Source organism: Rhinopithecus roxellana, chromosome 9, assembly GCF_007565055.1.
Source record: "Rhinopithecus roxellana isolate Shanxi Qingling chromosome 9, ASM756505v1, whole genome shotgun sequence".
Taxonomy (NCBI): Eukaryota; Metazoa; Chordata; class Mammalia; order Primates; family Cercopithecidae; genus Rhinopithecus; species Rhinopithecus roxellana.
Genome location: NC_044557.1, coordinates 89,326,408 through 89,335,389, shown reverse-complemented (window position 1 = coordinate 89,335,389; position 8,982 = coordinate 89,326,408).

Sequence of the window (8,982 nt, the reverse complement as noted above, 5' to 3'; positions counted from 1 at the left end):
TGTGTTAATCAAGTGCAGGTCCCCTCAGATCTCCCTTCAAGTAAAGATTTGCTGCCCAGTCAGCAAACAGACACCTGCGTTATCAGCTCCTTCAGGCTCTACCTCAGCTGCTTAAAGCCACCTCACATAACATGAAGTTGTGTCCTTGGAGAAGTCCAAATCCAGGAACTCAGACAGTGTGGGGATAAACACCTGTTCATTTGGCCCAAGGTACAGTACTCTGATGAGCAATCCTCACACCAGAGGCTGTCTGCAGACTGGCCAAGGCTGTCAAGCTAGTCTTTATCACGATTTGACTTTTGCCTCTGTCCAATCTTGCTTCCTCCCTCTTCCATTCACAGCTGATGATCCCTAAATCATGTCTCACGCATCAAACTCTGTCTCAGCGTTTGCTTCCAGATAACCCAACCTGTAAACTCAATGTGGAACACAGTTTGAGAAAAGAAGTGAGAAGATTCAATTGTGAAGTTGGATCACTCTTCTACAGGCAATGAAGACATCACTGACGGTAGGGTGAATGTTCTCGCACCTCACAAAGTGGGAGTCCACTCCTTAAAAGATCCACTATGCATGGAGAAAATGATGGTGATAAGGATAATGGACTGGGTAGCCTGTGATTGGTGATACAGATGCTCTGGAGAAAGCTGAGGCTGAGTAGCAGGTCAATGAAGACCAGGTGTGAAAGTAGCAGTATCTTGGTTGCATTTAAAACAGTCTTATCCTTGTAGTATAGTTTGAAGTCAGGTAGCATGATGCATCCAGCTTTGTTCTTTTTGCTTACGATTGTCTTGGCTGTAGGGGGACTTTGACTTCATATGAAACTTAAAATAGTTGTTTTCTAATTCTGTGAAGAATGTCAATGGTGGTTTCATGTGAATAGCATTGAATCTACAAATTACTTTGGGCAATATGTCCATTTTCATGATATTGATGCTTCCTGTCCATAAAGATGAAATGTTTTTCCATTTGTTTGTGTCCTCTCTTATTTCCTTGAGCAGTGGTTCATAGTTCTTCCTGAAGAGGTCCCTCACATCCCTTGTTAGCTGTATTCCTGGGTATTTTACTGTCTTTGTAGCAATTGTGAATGGGAGTTCGTTCATGATTTACCTCTCTGCTTGCCTATTGCTGGTGTAAAGGAATGCTTGTAATTTTTGCAGAATTGATTTTGTATCCTGAGACTTGGCTGAAGTTGCTTATCAGCTCAGGATGTTTTTGGGCTGAGATGATGGGGTTTTCTAAAAGTAAAATCATTTTGTCTGCAAACAGAGACGACCTGACTTCCTCTCTTCCTATTTGAATGCCCTTTATTTCTTTCTCTTGCCTGATTGCCCTAGCCAGAACTTCCAAAACTATGTTGAATAGGAGTGGTGAGACAGGGCATCCTTGTCTTGTACCAGTTTTCAAAGGGAATGCTTCCAGTTTTTACGCTTTCAGTATGATATTGGCTGTGGATTTGTCATGAATTGCTCGTATTATTTTGAGATATGTTCCGTCAATACCCTAGTTTATCGAGAGTTTTTAACATGAAGCGATGTTAAATTTTACCCAGGCCTTTTCTCCATCTATTGAGATAATCATGTGGTTCTTGTCTTTGGTTCTACTTATGTGATCAATTATGTTTATCGATTTGTGTGTGTTGAACCAGCCTTGCATCCCAGGGATGAAGCCAGCTTGGTCATGGTGGATGTTTTCTCATGTGCTGCTGGGTTCAGTTTGCCAGTACTTTATTAAGGATTTTCACATTGAAGTTCATCAGGGATATTGGCCTGACATTTTCTTTTTTTGTTATGTCTCTTCCCAGTTTTGGTATCAGGATGATGCTGGCTTCATAAAATAAGTTAGGAAGGAATCCCTCCTTTTCAAATGTTTGGAATAGTTTCAGAAGGAATGGCACTAGCTCCTTTTTGGTACCAGGCTCATTGGGAATCAGCATCATGGAGTGTCTGTCCAGGTCAACCTGATGAGGGGTTTGCGTAATTTTGCTTCCTCTTTCATCCTTTGCAAAAAGATAGAGAGATAGAGAATGCATAAAATAGCTGGGTTGGTGGCAAGTGTGAAGGACTTTACTCCTTCCATGTTTGGAGAGAAGGGAGGTGAGAGCCATGTCCCTGGTTTAGCCTGTCAGGTCCCAGTCTTAAAGGATGTGGTGTGATACTCGTGACCAGAGTGCAACTCACTGCATTTCCATTCACAGGCATGATTGAAAATGAAGTGATGGTTTAATGTTTAATGGTCATTGATCCTTGTTGATATATTTTCCTTGACAATGAGCAGTGACTGGGCCAAGGTGGGATTTAGATATTCTTTGTTTTGCTTGCTGAAATGTCATATAATAAAACTTTATTCCCTTCCTCTAATGCGTAACTCTTCCATACACTTAAAGATGCGACACATTTGACATTGTGTCAGGCAAGCGTTTTTGTTCTTGGAGAAGTTGGGTGTTCAAAGGGTGTGGCTGCAGAGATTCAGAGAGTTTTAGTTTATACTCCCCAAAAAGCTCCATGTTAGTTACATAAAGACACTCCCAGCCTCAAACCCAACACCCCACCTCTAAATGACCATTATTAGGCAGAGTTTAGGGGCAGTTAAAGTTGCCTAAGAGATTGCTGCTAGGTTTGTGGTTTTGCCAGTTTGAAAGCACCAAAACAGCGTGGAATCCAAGGAGGATCTAAAGTTTCCTCATCCATCTGTTGCTAATTAGAAAGAATGCCAAAGAACATATGGTCATGGAAGTATCAGGAAAGAAAATGAATGAAAAGGAATATGCTAAATACAGATCTAAATAATACTGTTTTCAGTAAGTGGCTGACAAATTCTCCAAAAGGGAAGAATAATCTGAAACAAAGACTACCCTGAGTATGTCAGATAGTGCAATTTTATTCCACTATACATTTTAATAATATTTTCTTGGCACCTAGCACAGATAGTATCCTACAGAGACTCACCCACTAGATTGTTATCTGCCTTTCTCTGATTAAACACTAAATAAGGTTGTAAGGCCTGTGGATTAGCTATGTTTTCTTATTTTTACATTTTTGATGCTCTAGAGTTTGGGCTCTTTAAATGCCTAGGGAACCATTTCTCTGGAAGTTAACTAATTCCTGGAAATAACAAGCAACTTGGCTGCCACCACACCTTTGATAAGAAAACCAACCAATCCAGAGGCCACACTTCTTACCAGTTTCCTTTTATCAGACTAGTACAGTCCGTGTCACTATTCCCTGCCCTTACCACCCATATAGCCCACAGCCCATCAAAATTTTTCAAGCTTTCTGATCATAAGTTTCTACTCCTCATAATTGAACATTGCCTGCCCATTTCTTTCCTGTGAAAACTGTGAGAAGATTCCAGCCAACTCATAGTTCTCTTTTCTGTCCGCCAGGTCATCTCTGTTGGGTGCTTCTCTAGGTGGCTCTGAGTACCATGCTTCTTTGAATTTAGAAAAATAATTCTTTCTTCATGGAAATCAGTTTAGTGTCTGTGTGTCTTACTGTACCTGCTCAGATAAAGTCCCGGTACATTTTTAGACAAGCCAGATTTCAAAAGTAGATAAATAGACCAAACCATAATATAGTTTAGAAATACAGGGATGGTATCTAAATAGACATTTCTGGTTGGACTGTACAATATTTTAAAAACTCACTTTTTCTGCATATCTCTTTATTTCATTTGAGAAGTATTCATTCAGCAGTGGGATAGTAGCCTTTACAAGGTAATGACTATGTAGAAATTGCCACAGATCCAGAGTAGGATATAGAGGGTACCACTGATTGGCCCAACAAAAAGATTAGATTTAAGAGCTAGAGGTAGAGAATGCAAATATGTATATAATTTACAAACAACATCCTGAGCAAAAAAACCAACATAGGAAGCTTTTACTAACACCCATAACCACAAAATGTTTTCATCTTTATCTAATCTGCCAGAGTATTTTGAGCATACCTCTTTATGGCATTTATGAACTTTTTATCTACTGGGAACCCTACTAGTATGAAGATCTTGTGGTATCTGCAACATACAAAGTTCTTACAGGGTCAAGAGACAACATGGTACACTGGAAAATGCACACAAATCCAGGTGGAATGACGGTTCCCCTACTTACCGGGTCTGTAGTGCTGAGTAAATTACCAAATTGTGTTTGCCTTCAATTTTCTTCTTTGTTAAATGGAGAAATATCTCTTTCCGTAGCTTGCTGGAAAGATTAGATAAGAAAATACACGTAAAATGCATAAGACACAGCAGGTACACTAGACACTTTCTTCTTTTCAATTTCTAGGAACCTTAGCCATGGGTTGAACATTCTGCTTATTAGAGATCTTTAGTAAAGGTTATTCCATACACTCATCATTGTATGTACAAAAACACTAAATTTACATACATCTATACATTTATAGGCAGAAGTCGAGGATGTTAAATTAATTTGATAGTACATTACTGCGATGTTAAATGCTTTATAGAAGAAAGTTGATAATATGTAAATAAATAAATAAGAAATGCACATGCTGATACACCATGCAGCAGGGTAAAGTGTATGATGTGAGAGCTCACATTCACTAAATAATTTTGCAGAGCCCAATACTGTGCTGAAAACACATTTTGTGTATTTACTTCATTTTGAAGCATATGCTATAATTATTTAACTCTTCTTAGTTGAGGAAGCTGAAGACCAGAAAAGTTAAGTAAGTTTGTCAAGACCAGCTAATGATTTTTTGAGGAAATATTTAAATCTGGTCATTATGGCTTCAGAATTTCTAAATCCTCCCTCATTTTATGTCTGTGCTATGCTGTCCTATATTCTGTGAATTCATGTTTTGTATATGTATGTGTTAAATATGAAAACATTGATTAATCCAACAGATATTTATGGAGATCCATTCATTCTGAGCTTCTGCCATACACTTGATTTGCTGCTAGGGAACATGTTTTAGTCCCACAGGACTTTGCAAGGCCTACAGAAACCTGTCTCCTTCCTCTCCCAATTTAAGAGTATGTTTTGGCTTTTAATTTTAATAAAATTTAATGTATTATTATTATTATTATTGATTAGTACGTTTCGTGCAGCCAGTTAAAAACATAGTCTGTCTACTTCGTGGCAATTCTTTTCCCTTTCACATAGAAGTCCCATTCATTCCAAACTGACTCAGCACTCTTGAATAGAAAGTTCACGCTTTCCCGCTGCATTCTAGTTCCGTCTTTGTCAAAGAGCAGTTGATTTTATATACACACACAACTGTTTTCAAATTCTCTATTTTATTTCATGGATATATTTTTATCTATCTTCATATCATACTACGTGGTTTAAATTGCTATTGCTTTAGAAAAAATTGTGATATCTGGTATTATGAGTCCTTCAGCAATTTTTTTTCTTTAAGATTATCTTGGTTATTCCTTGTTATTTGCATTTTCTTTCACATAAAATTTAGAAGGAGTTTGTCAATTTCCACATATGTACACAGACACAAATGCACCCAGACACACACTGCCCCCCCACACACATATACCAACAAATATGCTGATATATTGATTGGGGTATACTTAATGCATAAACTTGAGAAAATTGATATCTTTACAATATTGTGTGTTCCAATATGAACATATAAAAGAGCATCTCATAGATATAAATGTTATAGAGAGTTTATAGAGTTGTCACTATTCTGGATAAATACACACACACACAGAGACACACATTTGAAGGTACTGTTGTATGCTTTTGTACCTGTACACACTTTTAATGTAGTGTTATCACACTTCTTTCCTTAGATTCTTTCTTTAGATTTAGCTTTAGAAACTTGGTAACTTTTATTCTATTTTAAGTCATATTGTTTTTAGTATTACAATTTCTATCACACACACACACACACACACACACACACACACACACACAGAGAGTTGTTATTGTTGGCTTTGTATTTAGCAACCTCATTAGCAAATTATTCTTGAACACCTGTTCTATGATCATTGCTAGGACTGAGGATATAAAATGTGCAATTTGTATCCCCTTTCATTGAAGAGTTCACAGTTGAGAGGGAGAAATTCTTTGCATGAGCAAAGACTGAAGGAGCCCTGGGAAGGAGCTACTTACTGAATTGCAGGAGTGCTGTGTTCAGGCAACTGACAAGAAGTTAATGGCATATTTCAGTTTCATTATAGCTAGGCAGGTATGTCTGGATTTTTCATATGCTCTCTAGCTCCTTTCCCATTTGGACTATTTTTGAACCTCAAATCCAGTGAAAATTGATGATGAGTGCCTTCTTTGTGTTAATGTTTTATTTCACTATGTTTTTACACAGAATGAAAACTTATGAAAGGCAGGGAATGATTTCTTTTGTTTACTGCTAATTTCTAGGGCCTAGAAGAGCAATGTAGCAAGATAGATGCTCAAAAAATATTTACCTTTACTTATCATATACTGGCTATTTGTATTTCCTTAAAAATAATCTTTCCTATCCTTCCGTGTTCAGCTCCAGTGCCACCTCTCCATAAAATCTTACTCTATGTCCAGCAACTTCAACTGAGAATTATATATTTTGTCCTATTACTATATCCTCAGTAATGGCAGTTTACATGCTGTATTGAAACAAAAAAATGTACGAAATGTTTCCATCTCTTGTACCATTGTCAGAAGAGATGCTGCTTTATTTATATTAAATTCCTACCTGCCTAAATTGGTATCTGATCCATAGTATTTTTTTCCACGAAAGAGAACATAAATTAATGAATAAATGAATGAATGAAAAACATTCAATTCAAGTCATACAACTAGTGAGGAACAGAACTAAGAAGAAAGCCCATGGCAATTGGGCTATCAGCCCAGTTAGTTGACCACGAGTCAGGTTCACACAGGAATTCAGAACTTTTCTTGAGTAATCCTCCCCTAGAATCATCCTCCACCAGAGTTCATTCGGTTACTGGTGAACTATTTACACTAGTTTCACACCTAGGTCACAGAAGAATCAGATCGATGACTGATCATGCATAGGTGATTGCATGAACCTTGTTCTTGGGTCATACAGAAGTTCCTGATCCCTGACTGTTTTCTCACAATGGGGACATGGGCTAGGTAAAGTAGGAACTACAAAAACAACAAAATAAAATAATTACTTTTACCACAGGTAATGACATTGTGATTAACATTTTCACAAAATAATCTTCTTCACTCCCCATAACCACACTGTGAAGTGATGGATTAAAGTTCTTGACTCCAGGATGTGGATCTGAGGATGGTAAGAGGAAACACTGAACTCTTGAGACTGACCTTCTAGAAGTCACAGTTCAAAGACAGATACTATGTCTTATCCATTCTCCCATCGCAGAAAGATCTTGAGAAACACTAACTAATGCAGCATTAGCATGAAAAAATAAATTCATAAACACAGGATTCAGAGTCATTCAATCAAACTAACTCTTGAACCCAGGCTCTTTAACTTCTTAGAATTAGATCTTAGATAAGTATGCTAATACACAGAAGCCTCTATTGCTCTAAGAAATGGAGTTAAGCAGATGTCTCACACATAGGATTCTTGAAAGGAGTAAAAACTGCTTAGTTATACAGAAAACCTAGCACTGAACCTGGATCCTAATCTGTAATCATGAAGTGTAGCCGTTAGGATTATTTATTAGGACTACAATTCATTAATGACTTTTGTTCTTTTTCTACTTCTCTCATGCTGACCTCACCTCTGTCCTTTCTTCACCCCCAAACTCATTCCTGCTTCATGGGCTTTAAACTGCCATCCTCTTGCCAAACCTGCCCTCCACGTTTGTGCATGGATGCCTGCTTCTCACTGTTCAGGTCTCAACTCAAATGTTACTGAGTCCAACAGGCCCTTCCTGGTCATTCCACATACAGCAACTCATCCTTCTTTTTATTCAGTTATTCTATTTTGTATTTTAATATACTTGCAAGTCTATTTCTTTATGTCCATGTGTATTTTCTGCTTTATCACAGAAGAATTTAAGAGCCTTAAAGGCTGATACTCTCCCATGTTCTATAATGTATCACCAGTGCCAAGAACAGTTCCTGGCGTATGAGGTAACGACACCTACTTCAAAACGCTTTACAGAAAACTCTAGTTGTAAATTGATATCCTTTTTTTTCAAATGCTCCAATAGCATTTATTTTGTGTCTCATTCTGGGCCTGTGTCTGCTGTTAGTGGGGACTGTCCCATGTGGCTTCGAGTTCCTGGTGGCTTGCACCACTATGGCACCCATCACAAGGAGTGGCAGAGCAAGTTCTCATGAAGACCTATGGAACAGAAACAATACCAATAACCATGGTTATTTTAGGCACATATTAAGATAGAAATCATGCAAATCATCACTGTGTTTTTTCATGACCTTATTATGAATCAGGCATTCCCCATATATTATTTCTAATCCACATGAAACCCAGATTGGACAGAAATTGTTTTCTTCATTTTATGATAGAGAAAATTAAGACTAAAAGCTGAGGCAACGTATCTGGCATAGTGCAAGGTGTTTAATGTAGTGAGAGTTGAACTGGGGTTTAAGCGATTCACACAGGCTCTATGCTTTTTTATGTTGTGATGATAGTACCTCCCAGTGACAGCAAAATCAAATTATTCATAAAACTTTTTTTGCTATTTGATACTTTAAGTTGGGGGAATTGCATCTCAATATTTTGAATAATAAATAACAGGATGATGAACATATTTTACTAGAATATGAAATGAGTGTTCTTTTATTGCTAGTACTTATCATTTACACTGTCTAATTCAATAAGCATGTCTCACATTTGTTCCTTACAGCTCTGCATAATATTTTATATCATAATTATAACTTAATCATAACTCAGCCTTATTAAAAACTGACAAGCCCTAGCTGTTGATGGCGTTAGTTTTTCCACTAGTTATTTGAATCTTGTTTTTTCCTCCATTTAATGGATAATTTCCTTTCATTGGGATACAACATGGCCTTTTAAAAGCGTGGACAAAAATATGCAAATACTTAGGTCAATCAAT